Source organism: Symphalangus syndactylus, chromosome 9 (genome assembly GCF_028878055.3).
Source record: "Symphalangus syndactylus isolate Jambi chromosome 9, NHGRI_mSymSyn1-v2.1_pri, whole genome shotgun sequence".
NCBI classification, from domain to species: domain Eukaryota; kingdom Metazoa; phylum Chordata; class Mammalia; order Primates; family Hylobatidae; genus Symphalangus; species Symphalangus syndactylus.
Genome location: NC_072431.2, coordinates 80,049,347 through 80,066,429, shown reverse-complemented (window position 1 = coordinate 80,066,429; position 17,083 = coordinate 80,049,347). Strand labels below are relative to the sequence as shown.

At 47.6% G+C, this 17,083-nt stretch overlaps 1 protein-coding gene across 1 annotated transcript in view; it reads right to left on the bottom strand.

The window, feature by feature from the left end:
• Positions 1–9,436, bottom strand: part of DDC (dopa decarboxylase) — a 107,736-nt gene extending 98,300 nt beyond the window's left edge. Inside the window, exon 1 of the mRNA XM_055294442.1 lies at positions 9,379–9,436. The gene's annotated coding sequence lies outside the window, so the exon portion shown is untranslated. The remainder of the gene's footprint in view (positions 1–9,378) is intronic.
• Between the last annotated feature and the right edge of the window lie 7,647 nt (positions 9,437–17,083).

Here is a 17,083-nt window from a genome sequence, read left to right as displayed (position 1 = left end):
GAAGACTCAGAAGGGGTAGCAGGGCAAGGTTCAGAAAGATGCTCAGCTTCTGGAGGTATCAGCTTTAAGTCACAGCACCAGGCCAAAGCATGTGGCTCTGGAATAAACAAACACAACGAGCAGACACCTACCACATACACCAAAAGAAATATTCCTAGTCAAAGTGTAAAATAAGACCTGGTTCTTATATTTTAAATTATTCTCTGTTATTTATTCACAGATTATTTCCCACAAAGACCTTTTTAGAAGGCTCTTAGCATGAAGCCACAGAGAATCTTTTGCTCATTTGTAGCTGTTTGATATTTTATGCCCCCAAGCTGTGTAAATATTAGCTGGAAGACTTAGCCTATGATAAAGGCTGTGGCTTATGCCTCTCCAGGCCCTTGAAATAGCTTCTGTTGACATAATCTGCCCAGTGTTCCAGCAGCTGCACACGACACTATTCTCCACACTATTCTCTACCCCACACTATTCTCCACGCTGTGCTATTCTCCACGCAGCCCCTGTGGTGCATTGCCTGTGCACAGTGAGCCAGCTGCCTCCCTGGACTTCTGGCTCAATGTCTTTTTGCATCAGCAACAGTCAGAGCTCATCTCCAGCCCCACATGCTTCAAGAAGAGATGGACTCCCCTGAACTCCCTCAGACCTCCTGATTGACCTGTGGGGTTATTTTGTTGTAATGCAACATTCAGTAATACCCTTTGCTAATGGTGGGCTTCTCCAAGCACGGTCCTCAACTTATTTATTTTTGCATTCTCAGGACCAGTCACAGGCTCTGGACAACAGACAGCACTATAGGTATTTGCTGAATGATGAATGAATAAATGATCTTTGGTCCTCTAGACATTTTGTTTCTGTAATATACCCTATTGGACTCTACTCTCTACCTTTGAGACAATTCAAATCACCAGCCCCTCACGTATTTGCCACAAGGAAGAGTCACAGGAGACACTATGGCTCAGGAGCCACAGCCCCTCCCACCATTGAGTCCTGACCACTTCCACCTGTGCCATCTCCTGTCTCAGTCCCTGCCCAGCATCTAGCCCTCCATGCTCAGCACTTGACTAAGTGTCTCGCAGTCTGGGCACTGCAATTTCACTCTTAGGACTTCTCTGCCACAGCCACTGAAGAGAACCCAGCCCAGACCCCTAGCACCACGGGCAAGCCCATCCACGCCACTGTGCATGTGAGGTAGTGGATTCCTCACAAGCCGGAGGGGCGATGGCAACCATGCACTGTGGATCTGTCCATGGTACTGCCTGTTCATGCAGGCAAAACATGATTTTGCTGCAAACACCGGGACACTGGAGACTTTGTTCAGCCTCTCTTGACTTTCCTTTTCCATCCTGATGAAAAGAATAGGGTTGACATTTTTTACACTATTCCAGAAAAAAAGAGCCATAGTTTATGTCTCAGAAAACACGTAAGCTTTTGGGACTGAGGCCCTGGCTCACTATCCCCCTCAAGCATATACTTATAAATCCAGGCACAAAACTAATTTGGCTGATTTCCCCCTGGATTAACTGGTTTCTTTTTTTTCTTTTCTTTTCTTTCTTTTCTTTTTTTTTTTTCTTTTTGAGATGGAGTCTTGCTCTGTCACCCAGGCTGGAATGCAGCGGCACGATCTTGGCTCACTTCAACCTCTGCCTCCCAGGTTCAAGTGATTCTCCTGCCTCAGCCTCCTGAATAGGTGGGACTACAGGTGCGTGTCACCACACCTGGCTAATTTTCGTATTTTTAGTAGAGATGGGGTTTTACCATATTGGTCAGGATGGTCTTGAACTCTTGACCTCGTGATCTGCCCGACTTGGCCTCCCAAAGTGCTGGGATTACAGGTGTGAACCACCATGCCCAGCCTGACTGGTTTCTTGATGGACATTTTCTCTGTGGGTTCAAAGACCATAAAAATGTCCAGTAGGAGAAATGCTTTCAAGCGAGACCATAAAGAAGTTTCTAGCCAAGAGAGCTTTTTAATAACAGGAGAATGGCTATCTGATAAACTTGCCTCAAAAAAAGATCCTCTAAGTTCTTTTTTTAACCCTTAAGACTCTGGTTAAACAACAGGCCACTAAGAAGCTTTACATGAGCATTTTTGTCAGTGGCCAAGAGGCACGTGAATAATCTGAATCCGCTCACGAGTGGCCTCCAGCTACACCACCAAGTGTCAGGCAGACCCGAGGTCAAGAGTCACTGCTTTCAGTTACTCTGTTACCTTTAACCTCCACCCCTTTCTGAGGCTCCTTCTCAGCCTCTGTGAAAGCAAGAATGCATGCAAATACCTCCCTCCGGTGCTGCTGGGAAGATGATTGAGATGACGGGGTGAGAGATGCTGCAGAGTCGGTGTTTAGTAAAACGTTTTCATTAATAATAGGGCAACTGTGGGGGGTGGGGGAGAGGGGAAATATGAGGACTCTCTACTTTCTGTCCAACTTTCCTTTACACCTGAAACTGCCCTGAAAGTCTATTAATTTTCTTTAAGTAAAAAATAAAATTATTAACTGGGCAGAAGTGCCTCATTTTGAGGCTTTTGAGGCTGGCTTCCTCAGCTCCTTCCTTCCTCCCCTTCTAGGACACATTATCTTCACCTGTATTTCTCTTCCACGGCTCTCAAACTCATCTGTTTACAAACTGGAAATCCACTGTTTTGCAACTGCTGGGTTTTTTTTAGCTTACAAGACTTAGGGAGCGCTGACAGATTTGTCAGATTCTTTGATGAGATAATAGTCAGGGACTAGAGCCAGAGTTAGTGCTCAGGCCTACTTTCCATACAACTGCTCTTCTCAGAGACTGGTCCTCAAAGCCAAGTATGCTACAGGATTGACCCCAGGTCCCCGCAGCATTCTTCAGAAAGTCATGAAGATTCTGTGTCACTGAGGCCCTTAGCACATGAGCTTTATAAACTACAGAGAGAGAAACATCACAGACTTCCTTACATGGGTAAAAAGCAACATAAATAGAAAGTGTTCTGGGAGGCAGCGTGGCGCTGCGGGGGAGAGGGGTGGACTCTGGATCCAGAGAACTCGGCTTGCATCTTATCTCCAAGGCTTATTAGCTGCGTGACCTTAGGTAACTGAGGAAGCTCAGGTAACCTTTCTTTTTTTTTTTTTTTTTTTTTTTTGAGACAGAGTCTCGCTCTGTCGCCCGGGCTGGAGTGCAGTGGCGCCATCTCGGCTCACTGCAAGCTCTGCCTCCCGGGTTCACGCCATTCTCCTGCCTCAGCCTCCGAGTAGCTGGGACTACAGGCGCCCGCCACCACGCCCAGCTAATTTTTTGTATTTTTTAGTAGAGACGGGGTTTCACCGTGGTCTCGATCTCCTGACCTCGTGATCCGCCCTCCTCGGCCTCCCAAAGTGCTGGGATTACAAGCGTGAGCCACCGCGCCCGGCCGCTCAGGTAACCTTTCTGGCCACTATGATGCACTCCCATCCCTCCAATGGAGAGATGGGAGAGACTGTGCTCCTGGAACCAGGATCCAGGGTGTCCGTGCAAAGCTGCCAGGTCAGGCTTGCTGGGAGAGCAGGCATGGAGGTGGAGGCTGAGCCAGCATCACGGGGATGCTGCTACCTCTGCCTTCCAGCCTCCCACTAAACCTCCCATTGGCAGAACCCTACCACAATCCAGGCATCCTGGGTTCCTGAGAAGCACGGCTTGTGTGGTTTGGAGTCAGTGGGAGAGACAAGAGATCTGTTGGAAAAGAGACCCAGGACAGGCTGACATCTTAGCTCCTTTAATGCTTTATTGGTGAGAGCTATTACTATGCTCATTTTAAAAGGGAGGGACCTGGGACCCAGAAAAGGGAAGGATTGTCCCAGGTGTGAAGCTGGTTGCAGCAAAGCCGAGGCAGAACCCCTGTTTCCTTCATCCTGTAGGCCAAAGTGTCTCTACTTATGATTGGCACAATTAAGCCAGGGCACCACACACACACATATGCACACACTCTTGCCACTGTCTTACACTGGTACCACTACTTTTATGTAAACCTGGGTGTTCTTGTTTAAACAGGCACTCTCTCATTGGTCTAAAAAATAGTTAACGTTGATATGAACTTACATGTGCCAAGAACCAAGTTAAGCTCTTTGCCTGGTTCTCGTATTTAATCTTCATAAGAACCTTGTCAGGACTACTATTATTCCCTCTAACAGATGAGAAGACCGAGGCACAGAGAGGCTGCACAGCTGAACCAACACTCCACACCTGCTGTAGTCAGATGAGGCCACAGTTGAACTCCGGCAGTCTGGCTCCTGAAGGCACCCGAGAGAATGTCCTGGACTCAAACACAGGTACAGAGCATCCCTAACAGCTGTAGCCAGATGCATATCGGTTGATGAAAAGAGCATGGCTTAAGTAACTTGAGGATTAGAAACTTGTAAAACCAGTTTCTCCCAGGGCTGCAAGGAATGATTTCCCGAATGCCTGCTGAGGACCACAGGGGCACTGCAGCTGCCAGGGTGCCTTGGTTGCTTATAGATCATGTTCATTACAAATGGTAACCAGAAAGAGAAAGGGCTTGGGCAGCTCTTGGCAGGAGGTGAGACTGTGGCCAAGCCCCCTATCTTAGTCCCTTTGGGCTGCTATAAAAAGTACTATAGACTGGGCAGCTTATAAACAACAGACAATGATTTCTTAGAGTTCTGAGGCTGGAAGTCCAAGATTAAGGCCCCGGCAGATTTGGTATCTGGTGAGGCTTGTTTCTCATAGACATAGCCTTCTCTCTATGTCCTCACATGGTGAAAGGCGTGATGGGTCTCTCTAGCATCTCTTTTATAAGGGTACTTGTTCCATTCATCAGGGCTCTGACTTCATGACCTAATCACCTCTCAAAGTTCCCATTTCCTAATACATTGCAGGTGAGGATTTCAACATAGGAATGCTGGGAGAAACACACACGTCCACTCCATTGCAGCTCCACTTACAATCTGTACCATGGCCATCATCCTAGGCACCACACAGAACCATGAAGAGAGTACAAGATAATTACAAGGTAGATGCTTGAAGCATATCATTTCACTCTCCACACCTGTGCAAATTCAGGAGGAATAAAATCCATCATCTCAAGGGAGTTTCTGTCCAGAAAGGAACTCCTGTAAGGGACTTCGCACTGGGTTCTAAGTCCCACTCCGCCCAGCTGGCCTCCTTGGCGAGATTGGTCTGCCTTGGAAAATGGACCTGCCACGATCAAGTGGAGCTATGCTTTCAGCACTACAATTCCACAGGACAGTCCTCCTCCTCCTCCTCCTCCTCATAAAGAGTAGAAAGAATGGTGGGTTTGCATTCAGAGAAAACAGCTTGAGTCCATAGCTCTGCGGCAAGAGGCATGCAGCTGCTGGCTGACGTCCTGGCCTCTCTGAGTCTATTTCTTTACTTGTAAAATGCGGCCGCAAGCTCATGAAGGCAGAGAGCACTTTGGACTGTAAACCTGTGTCTAGCAATTATTATTATTGATGCTATAAAAGATAGGCAGAAGCCTCTTCTCCTGAGGTAGCATAAGAGAAAATGGAGAAAATTTCTACAACAAACAAAGATCAAAATTCAGGGGAAAGCCTTGCTCCTCTGCTGACATGAAGGAGGAAGGAGCTTTGTGCAGCTGTTTCTTATTCATTCCCTGTTTAATAAACAATGCTCTGTCAAAGTAGATTCTTGGCCAACAATTATCCGTGGAAAGGAGCCACAGAGAAGTTTGTCTTGGTTTTCAGTTTTCCTCCCATGGAAAGATGCTACTTCCACTCATATCTCTGTAACCATGCTGTGAACTAAGTTAATGTTGGCTGGAAAAATTCATAACTTGAGCAATTTCAAAAGACAAAAAAGAATGCCAAGGACATGAAACTGATTGGTATTATTCCATTTTAGTCCTGACCGTAGACAATTCAAATAGTTGCAGTGAGGATGTGTGTATGACTGGGGATCCTTTTTTCACTTGACATTTTTCCTGTATGCCTAATTACAATATGCAGAATTTCCTTAACATAACGCTCCTATTTGCACTTATTAAGGGCTGCTGAGTGGGGATTTCACCGTGTTCCTATGACACTATCCATCCCCACTTTGCCTGTTAGCTGTTTGCTGTTAAGGGCAGCACCGTCATGAGTAGATGACACCCCACCATCACCATACAGGTCGCACCTACTGGGTCTGTCTCTCAAAGATATTAATTCCCCAGTGGAATTAAGACATGTGAGTTGTACAGTTCTTTTTGGGTGTTGTCAACTTCTTTTTGAAAAACCGGAATGATACAGAAATGTCATCTACCATCAGGCATTGAGCATAGACACTCCATCTCTGTAAGCTTTGCTCCTTCATTTACATTTTAACTTTAAACCTTAAAACATTCAAATTTTATTATTTTCATTCATGGTTGCTAATCTTGAAAGTTTCTATGATAACTACTAGGTAATTTTAACTTTTCTCTTTTGTTTTCATTTTATTGAAGAGTTATGTCAGAAGAAACTTTTCAGAAATCACCCCCGCTTACAAATTTTTTCTCAATTCTTTCCCCCTTTCTCTTGCAGTCACATTAATAGTTCACAAGAGATCATAACCATCTGCCTTTGCTAATGGCTTGAGACAATTCGAATTATGTTCTAGTTGGTTGCTTCTTTTCATCATAGTCATAATATCCAGTGCCCATGACATGGCCTGGTTTACCGTCTATTACAAACACAGGACACCTGCACTGTGAATCTATTTAGTATGCTTTGGTACACTCTTTGGGGAGTCCTTACGAGCCAGTTTGGTGGCAAATATTGACTTCTAGATTCACAGTGAATGCTTCCCTATTCCTCATATTGAATAGCTGCTGGCCTGGGGCCTGGTGTTGCTAAGAAGCTTGCACTTGAGGTGCCCCCCTCCAAGAAAAAATCCTGAGAATCTGTTGAACTTTGGTTGCCACACCCTATTGTCCAAGAAACCAAACAAATCAGCAGTGCTCAAGCTCCTGATAAGCTCATGGTATACATTATCTCACTGAACACGCTCACAACCCTGCCAGGCCAGTAGAGTTATTGCTGTTTAACTTGACCACAGCCACACAGCCAGTAAGTGAAGGAGTGGGTGCTGGTGTTCTGAAGCCAGCATTTTCCTAACACACCTTTGGCCTGGGAATCCACTTACACCTGCACTGTCAGCTGCCTGTGTCCTCACCATGGCCAGAGATGAGACCACAGGACTCTAAACAGGGCTCGCACTGGGGATGGGGAAGGTGGTGCCTGCAACCCAGAGTGTGGTCCAGGGCTCCTGCCTGGTTCACTGCACATGGGAGAACAGGGGAATGTGGCTTCGGGTGGGAGCACTGACCCCACAGACACACGTCTGCCTCCACCCACCTGGGCTGATCCCAACAGAAACAGGCAGAGGCTCAACAAACTCTGCTGCCCTCCATGCGCCAAGAGAAGTGCCTCTCCCCTACCTCCTCCAAAGCAGAAGAAATGTTGAATAGTTGCCATATACAGGGCAGCAGTGTAAGCCCTTTACCTATATTCTCCTAAACTTCACATCAGCTCTGCAAAGTAGCAGCCTGATCCCCTCTACAGCAATGTGGAGAGGCTGAGGGAAGCATGCAGCAGGCACGGAGCTCCTCTCAGCCCGCACAGCTCAGAAATGGCTTTCACACTTGCCTCTGTACAAACCAGAAGACCAGGACCCTCTGCTGTCTCTCAGCACAGTGGGATTCTAACCTTTTCTACGAGGTCCTGTGCCCATTGCTGTCTCATATGCCCACGAGGTGCCTCTGGGCTCCTTGATTGTCTTCCTCCAGAAATGCCAACAAGCACCAGACAAACACAAAACATCAGAACACTTCTTTTTTTTTTTGAGACAGAGTCTCGCTCTGTTGCCCAGGCTTCAGTGCAATGGCGTGGTCTCGGCTCACTACAACCTCCGCCTCCCGGCTTCAAGCAATTCTCCTGCTTCAGCCCCCTGAGTAACTGAGACTATAGGCACGCACCACCACGCCTGTCTAATTTTTGTATTTTTAGTAGAGATACGGTTTCACCATGTTGGCCAGGCTGGTCTTGAACTCCCGACCTCAGGTGATCCACTCGCCTCAGCCTCCCAAAGTGTTGGGATTACAGGCGTGAGCCACTGCGCCCAGCTGCAGAACACTTCTTTTAAAATACCCACGTAGTGTGATTTTCCTAGAGCCATGCCCTAAACTTAACAGCTGACTCAGGTTAAGTGTCTGAAAGTAAAACCTTCAGAATAATCAACATCTCGAAGAGCAGAAAACAAAAGTAATTAGATCCCCCAGGCTATCTCTTTGAATTTGTGGCAAGGGGAGTTAAGGGGGATTTATTTTAATTATTTTCTTCACACTGGCTGTGTGTAGAGGCCCACCCAGTGTGTGCCCAGAAGAGAGGAAGAAAAGAAACTGCTGAGAATGGCTTGATTTTGTTTCCTTCAGAACCGTCCAGACGCCCCTTAACTTGCTCTGTGGTCAGCCATCCAGGATGCCTGTGTTCTCGTCTGGGGTCACCGCACACTGCCAGCAGGACTCCCGTGCCCCCAGCAAAAGGAGTGTTTGTCTCTGGCACCCTTGACAAACCAACAGAGGACCAGCTTTTGTGCAGTGATTGTCACTTTTTGGAGGGGAAACCCTGCTTATCTGAATGAGAAATTTTCGCAAGGAGCCTCTGCCCTTGGAGTCTTCAAGAGAGAAACAAGCTTGTGGGAAGAACCCCTGTCACCTGCCTGAATTTCGCTTGGAAACTGAAGAAAACAGGCTATGGAGGGCGCAGCACACCTCTCAGCAGCATTTTCAGTGCCCTCACACTTTCCTCCCTTATTCATAATAGAGCTCTCATTTATTGAGCACCTATTGTGTGCCCGCCCCTTTATAAAATCAGACCTGGTTTTTACTATGATCTGGGGGAAGATGCTGTTAATTAGCTCCTCTCCTTCATGTCTGAGGAAGGAAAGGCGGCCGGGGAGGTATGCATCTGAATGCAAACCCGAGTCTGTGGGGCTGCATAGCCTCCTTCTTTCCCACCCATCGTGTGGCCTCCCCGGTCTCTACATGTACACAAGCCAGTCTGGAAAATAATTTCCACTCACTTAGTTATGTTGCTGTCATGGCTCTAGGAATGCGGCCTAAAAAGCAATCCAAAGTTTCGGATTCTCTGCCAGACCTGTTGCTTGCAGATGGCACAAAAAAGCAAGCCGACCTAGGTTGGTGCCTATTTTCTTGAAAAGTTCCTGTAAACCCTGTGTCACCTGCACACACTGAATGCTCAGCTGTCCCTGTCGGCCGAACCTCCTTCCTCCTGCAAGAGGGGAACTCAGCACAGCTAGAATCAACCGGCAAACCTCCCACCCCAAACCCCAGGGTCATGGCCATCCAGGGAGCTGGACGCATGAGCCATGAGGACAAAGAGCGGTACTCACAGGCAGCCGGGAGTGACTTGCTCTCTGTCCTCTCTCTCTCCTCTCCACAGTGACAGTTAAGAGGCACAGAAGATGTGATTGCCATTTATGTAGACACAGTGTCTGCCTCCCCGAAGCCAATCAGAGCTGCCGGCTCTGCATTATTTACTGAGCAGCATCCCTCCACCCTCCCACCACCTCCTGCCCCCACTCTGCCCCCAGGGGGAGAGAGGGATCCTAGCAGGATGGAGAGGAGCAGCAGAGGCCAAGGAAAAAATGGGCCCTGTGTTCCCAGGCAATGTGTAGGATGCAGATTTGGGGCCAGGGCTCCTGGGACTCTCCCAGCAACTCTGAGAACCCCCAGGCTCCACTCCAAGGGTGAGAAAGGGACAGCGTGGCATTTGGGGAGTGCTCACTCTGGGTCTGCTCCTTCTGTGAGGGACTATTAGGACCCTGTGATACCTGGGAGGCTCAGGGTCCCAAGCCCACTTCCCCAGATGAGAAAGTGAAGTGAGATGTAGATTAGGTGTTGAGCCGTGTGCATCTCAAACTCCTGTGCTGTTACCCTTAAGCCTATCAGCATCTAAAACATGGTTTGGGCTCCGTCTCTCCTCCCACCATGGGGCAGCAACAGGGAGGATCAACTTCCCCACCTCCACCCCCTCCCCCCATCCCTGGTTGATGGGTGCAATAGAAGGAGCAGGACTCCATTTCTCCTGAAGGTGCACGCAGAGTCATGTGAAGCTAGGAAAGGGGCCTGGGCTTTGCAGAGGAGGAAGAGTGGAGAACAGGGTCCACTCAGATGATGAGCAGCCTGCAGGTGCCCCTGCCCCAACCACACACACATGCACACACACTATGCACACTTATGCATGCACACACATACACAAGCACACATGCATGCATGTTTATGCACACTACACACGTACAATAGCACATGCATATATACATGCTTACCACACACACACACATACCTAAGTGCATGCATGCACACACACACACATACCACATCCAGGGCTTGTGGCACAGTCCAGAGCTAGAAATTCCCCAAGGAGAGCCAGCCATCCTCTGACTTTAAGCAGCATCTTTTCAAGGAAGAAGCTACCCCTGTAGAGCAGAGACCCCATGGAGCTGGGACAGAGGCAGCGGCCTTCAAGGCAGCAGAACATGCCATGAGTGCAGGGGCTTCAGGGCGGGGACCTGGCAGATGGTACAAGTGAGGGGATCCTGGTCTCAGCCTGTGCATAAGCAGCTCCCTCCAGCAGTCGTGCAGGGACCCACAGGCAGCAGCCACGTGGACAGTGGAGGCAGTAAGGAGATTAGGCCCCATCTGCGCAGAGGGCAAGATGGGAGCTGCCCAAGTGTCACCATCGAGGGGGAGCCAGAAGCCAGCAGCAGGGTGGCTCATCCCCCCAAACACTGTGAGTTCAGCCATGACCACAGAGAGGCAGGCCCCAGCCATGAGCATTGGAGCTCTGTGGGAGGGGACAGTGTCAAGCTGGACAGCCAGGCACTTCTTGAGCTGAAACTCCTCTGTCCTGAGGAACACAGACTTCCCCTTTCTTGCCCCTGGCAATGCACCCATGAGAAAGGGCCCTGGTCAGGGAGGACTGGCCAGGAGCTTGGGGGCTGCAGTGGGTGACTGAGCACAGGGCTCCTGCAGGGCAGAGCTGGGGCTGCACTGCTCCCTCGGTGTGTGCCCTTTACCCCGCACACGGCTTGGGCTACACACCAGGGGGACACAGGTATGAGGAGGTGCTGATATTTTATTATCATTTATGTATAAGTAGTATTTAATCTCTATTTTGTTTTTCTTTGATACATGAGTTATTCAGTAGCTATTCAAAAAATGTCCAGACTGCCGGGCACAGTGGCTCACGCCTGTAATCCGAGCACTTTGGGAGGCCAAGGTGGGCACATCACCTGAGGTCAGGAGTTCGAGACCACCCTGGCCAGCATGACGAAACTCCACCTCTACTAAAAATACAAAAATTAGCTGGGCACAGTGGCAGGCGCTTGTAATCCCAGCTACTCAGGAGGCTGAGGCATGAGAACTGCTTGAACTTGAGAGGCAGAAGTTGCAGTGAGCCGAGACTGTGCCACTGCACTCCAGCCTGGGTGGCAGAGCGAGACTCCATCTCAAAAAAAAAAAAAAAAAAAAGTCCAGACATACATAGCAATATTTGCTTATTTTTTAATTGAATTCTAATTTAATTAATTGGATTGAATTGCGGTCAGAGAACATGTTGGTGTGAGAGCAATTCTCTGATAGATGTTGACATTTGCATAATGCCACTTAAAACACTTAAGAAAGAGTATTTTCTAATTTTTAGGTATTTGATTCCATATATGTCCAATAAAGCAAGATGATTACTTTTGTTTTTGAAATTCTCTAAATGTTTACTAATGTTTTGTTTGCTAAATCTATCATCCAGTTTACTATAATTGGTAAAGATGGTGGATTTGTTGATTTCTCTCCATAGTTGAACCAAGATTTTCTTTATATATTTAAGGCTCTACGTATCTTTAAAACTGCAACATATTCTTGGCAGAGTAAAACTTTCATAATTTTATTTTATTATTATTATTATTATTTCTTGAGACAGGGTCTCACTCTGTCACCCAGGCTGAAGTGCCGTGACTCGATCTCGGCTCACCGCAACCTCTGCCTCTCACACTCAAGTGATTCTCCTGTGTCAGCCTCGTAAGTAGCTGGGACTACAGGTGCACACCACCACACCTGGCTAATTTTTGTATTTTTATTGGAGATGAGGTCTCACCATGTTGCCCAGGCTGGTCTCAAACTCCTGAGCACAAGTGATCTGCCTGCATTAGCCTCCCCAAATGCTGGGATTACAGGCATAAAACACAGCACCCAGCCCTCATTTTATATAATTATTTATTTATTTATTGAGTTGATTACTCAATTGACCTTGTTAAAATGTGGAAACCCGGCTCTTCTTCCACATCGTACCTGCATTCAATATTCCTGAGCCTCTCCCCTTTCCTGGAGACCAGGGTGGCGTGAAGCTCAGGGGTGGCACTGTAGGCAGATGGCTGTGTCTCTTCAAACTTATTTAGTAATTTTTAAGAGTCTAAAAATTATTATTTAAATATTAAGCAGCACCAACATGTCCCTGGTTTCAAAAATGCCACATATCCACTTTGCCAGGACTTCCAGGGTAGAGTTCTATAGGGTCATCTTCATCCTGCACCGCATCCAGATAAGCACAGAGAGCAAGGCTGAATGCTGGAGGGACTTACCCCGGCCATGGGAGCAGCACTTGTCACCCTGGACCTACACACTGGATTCCTTGCCTGCCCGACAGCACCAAGTGCAAACGGGCTACATTCACATTTCGTCTCTGCCAGCTGCAAGAGCTTATGCCATCCTCCTCCCCTCCTCTGGCTGTTTGCTCACTTGTGAAATGGGGATGTGACTGGAGGTGAAGAAGGTGAACCTTCTTCTAGACAGAGTCCAGTGCAAACTGACCACTCAGAAGTAATGGTTTTAACTCACGTATGATGGAGAGCAACAATTTCCATCAATTAAGCTTTGATTCTTATATACTTCCAACAACAGACTTAAAACCAGGAGAACTTTGACTCCTCGAAGTCGATAACTGAACAATTCTCCCAGTAGAAATTCCTATCCGCATATGTTTTCAGATGGGAATTGTACTCAGCATGACAAGTTGGTGGGAAAGATCTTCTAATTCTCCTCAAATCACACTGCATAGGTAGACACCAAATTGACCTCTAAGTGGACTATACCATACACCAAAAGGAGAGAGCCCTGACGGAGCCTCAGATGTTATAAAGCGAAGGGCAGAGTTCACATTTACTAATCACCTCCATAAAATTACGGGATTTAATCCTCACAAGGTAGATACTAAGAAAATCCTCATTTACAGAAGAAACAGAGGCTGGGGGAATAAAATACCCAACACCACCCCTGACGGTGCATGGAAAAAATAGAATCACCTCTGGCCTGCGTTTGCTACTGAGCCACAGTCATGAAATCATTCCCAGTACCTATCAAACATGTGTCACTGGAGTGACTGTGTGTGCATGGAGAGCCACCAAGTGCACAGCCCCCACAGAACAAAAACCCCTGCCAGCCTGCAGCAGAAGAGAAAGCACCGCACAACGTCCCTCAAGTGAGTTAACCTTTAAGCAAATGTTCAGCAACATGGGGCCAGAGAGTCAAGGTACACGTTGCTGTTTTCCACTACTACAATCTGAGTAGGTATAAAACCAGAGACTTACATGCTGGGAATTCGAATTCCTTACAGGGCTGCTCTCCTTGATGGGATTCTCCAACTTCGGGGACTGAAGAGCATGTGGAGAAGCTGCTGAGGCACTCGGCACTGACACACACAGTCACTCTTCTTGAAACTCCAAGCCACCTGTTTCACTCTTCTTGCATTTCCAGCCTAACGTGCCAGTTAAACATTAATTCCTGATGGTGACAAAGGTCAAGGGAATCTTGAGAAATAGCTCGCCTCTGGGAATCCTGAGAGCACATTCTGAAGAGACTGTTTCATTCCAAATCCTGGAACCTTGGATCTTTCTTATGTAATTCTACATACATCACACCTTTTACTAAGCAGCCCTGATTTCAAGTTTGGAGCCCATTAAGTCATCTGATATGTTCCAGCCCTGCACCAGGTGATGCCTGCATTGCACACAGCCTCCTGCCCCTGAAGGCAGCCCCAAAGTAAGCCTGCACTTCCCGGTGCGGCACTCAGCAATATGGGTAAGATTTCCAGGTTCAGATATCAGCAGAACCCAGGAACTCACCTTCCTTCCCCAAACCCATCAAAATCATAGTTGAGATGCATGAAACAATACTCTGAGTGGAATTTGGACAAATTTATAAAGAAACCCAAAGTCGATAGAATTTTATGAGAGCACAAAGCAGGGCTGAGAAAGCCACATTGAGAAGTTGAGCAGGCACGGCCTGCAGGGATCTTAGGAGCTGGTCTTTCTGGCAGACCCCCAGCGGCTCCAAGCGTGGGGCTTGGTGGGTGTGAAGAGCAGAATGAGAGTGAGGCTGGCTGCGGGAAACTCATTAAAGGACTGGAAACAAGGCAGAGAGGGCTGTCACTAGAGGCATTTGTCACAGGCTAGATGCAGGGAAGAGCTCTCCTTGCTCTATCCTAGGGGACTGGAGCAGGGTGGGCGGGGCACCTAGGGTTTGTATTGTTAGGACTGGAACCGGAGAGAGAAGCAGAGTGACACTGAGGAGTCTCCAAACCTCCACAGGAGCCATTGGAGGAAAGAGGGAAAAGAGAAAGAATGGCAAGTCAGTCCTCCAATGACGCACACCCAAATGCTCCAGCCCGGAGTCTCACAGGTGCTGAGACCCAAAGAAGTGATTGTCCTTGGTAAGGGGAAGAGTGAGGGAAGGGCTCCAAACAGGGAACAGCCTCTGCAAAGGTACTGAGGATCAAGCTCGGCATCTCCCAGGCCCTGACAGAAGGCCAACCCCTAAGGACCATTCAAACTAGGGGAGGGGGAGTCTTGCAAGCCACGTTACATAATTTGTATCCCCCCAACTGTAATAGAAGGCACTGAAGTGTTTCTAGAAAGCAGTAACCTTAGCTTACTTATGGTTTAAGATCACTCTGGCTCTGGGGTAGAAAATGGATCAGAGGGACATAAGGGTGAAAGGGTTAGACCCTTTAAGTTGGACCACCAATTCCCACCACATTCCTTGGATTTCTGCACTTTCCTGCAAACCAGGAGTGAATTCAAGTGAATCCATTCTAGGAGATGGGCTGGGGGAGGGAAGGGGCTTGAGATGAGGAAGCGTGGTAATATTCCCCATATGTGCGTGTGTGTGTGCATGCATGTTAGAAGGTTGCTGGGGAAGGGGAGGAGTCAAGGGGGTGGAAGGACTACCCAGTGATGAAGCCAGTAGGCAGGGGATGACGGTCATGGACTGAGAGGAAGAAGACTGGGGTGGACCAGTATTGGGTGTGGGGAGGTGAAGGACACCAAGGATTCAGTTTGGGAATTAAATTTCAGATATCCACATATTATATGATTCGAGATGTCCAGTACAGCTCAGAAAAGAGGCCCAGACAGGAAATTAAGTTGTGGGTTAAAAGTGTTTAGGTGATATTTGAAGCAATAGGACTGGAAAAAAAATATCCATAGAGAAGAGAGACCACAGTTTTGAAATACTCAAAAAAGAGAACTAGTAGTGTCCAACTACTGACCAACAGTTATCTCTCAATAGAGAAATCTACATAGGAATCAGCATCCATTCCCAGAAGGGACTCTTTTCACATTTCCTTTCTTCTTGCAGGTTTTATGGGGGTTGGGGTGAGGCTTCGAGGACCACAGAAAGAAATCTAGGGCAGGGTTTCCCAACCATGGCACTTTATCAGTCAGGGTTCTCCAGAAAACTGGAAATAATAGGATATGGATATAAGAATATAAGAAGAGATTTATTGTAGAAATTGGCTCATGTGATTATGGAGGCTGGGAAGTCCCACAGTCTTCCATCTACAGGCCGGAGAACTAGATAAGCTGGTGGTGTAGTTCAGTCTGAGTTTGAAGGCCCAAGAGCAGGAGAAGACGGATGTCCCAGCTCAAGAAGAGAAAGAATTTGCCCTTCATCCACCTTTTTGTTCTATTCTGGCCCCCAACAAACTGGATGTTACCAGCCCACACTGGTGAGGATGGATCTTGTTTACTTTCTGGAGATTCCAATGCCAATCTCTTCCAGAAACACCCTCATGAACACACCCAGAAATCCTGCTCTACTGGCCCTCTGGGCATTTGTTAGCCCACTTCAGTCAACACATAACATTAACCATCCCAGCACTATTACATTAAGGCTGGATAATTTTCTGTGATGGGAGCTGTCCTGTGCATTACAGAATGTTTAGCAGCATCTGGCTTTTACTCATTAGGTGCCAGTAGTCCCCAGCGGTGACAACCAAGAATGTCTCCAGGCATTGCATGTTTCCTGGTGGCAAAATTGCCCCTGGTTGAGAATGGCTGATCTCGTGTGACCTTGTAATGCCCCAGGGCAGGGGAAGGTAGCATGGGTTGCAGTCAAGGCTGTTCCTGGAAGAGCTGAGTCTGCTCTTCCACAGGAGCAGCAATGGCCATCTCTCATGATGCCGGAGTAGCCTGCAGTCAGTCGCAACAGTGTGCATGTTGCAGGAGGGAGACTGCAGGTGCAGATGTGACTGTGAAAGAGATTCATGGTGCACCTGAGTGTGGCTCCTGGGAGCAGAACAGACGGGGCTTCCTGCTGAGACCACTGTGTGCCAGAGCAAGGTGGGTGCTGGGGGCTTTGCTGAGGCCATGGGTGAAGAGAGAGGAGCTCTACTTCGATGCCCACACTCTGGCCAAGCCCACAAACAGGAGTGTCAGGGGAATTGAGTTTTCCTGGAAAAGCCAATTTGTTCAGGAGGTAGTGAGAGTATCAATTCTGTTTTCTTTTTTTCCAGAGCAGAAGTTTTTTATTTTAATGAAGTCCAATTCATCAGTTGTTTTCCTCCATAGATTGTATTTAATGGAGGAAACTGGTGATTTATCTAAAAGGTCATCATCAAACCAAAGGTCACCTAGATTTTCTCTTGTGTCATCCTCTAGGAGTTTTATAGTTTTGCATGTTACCTTTAAGTCTATGATCCATTTTGAGTAAAGGTCTAGATCTAGATTCTTTTTTTTTTTTTGCATGTGGAGTTCCACTTATTCCACA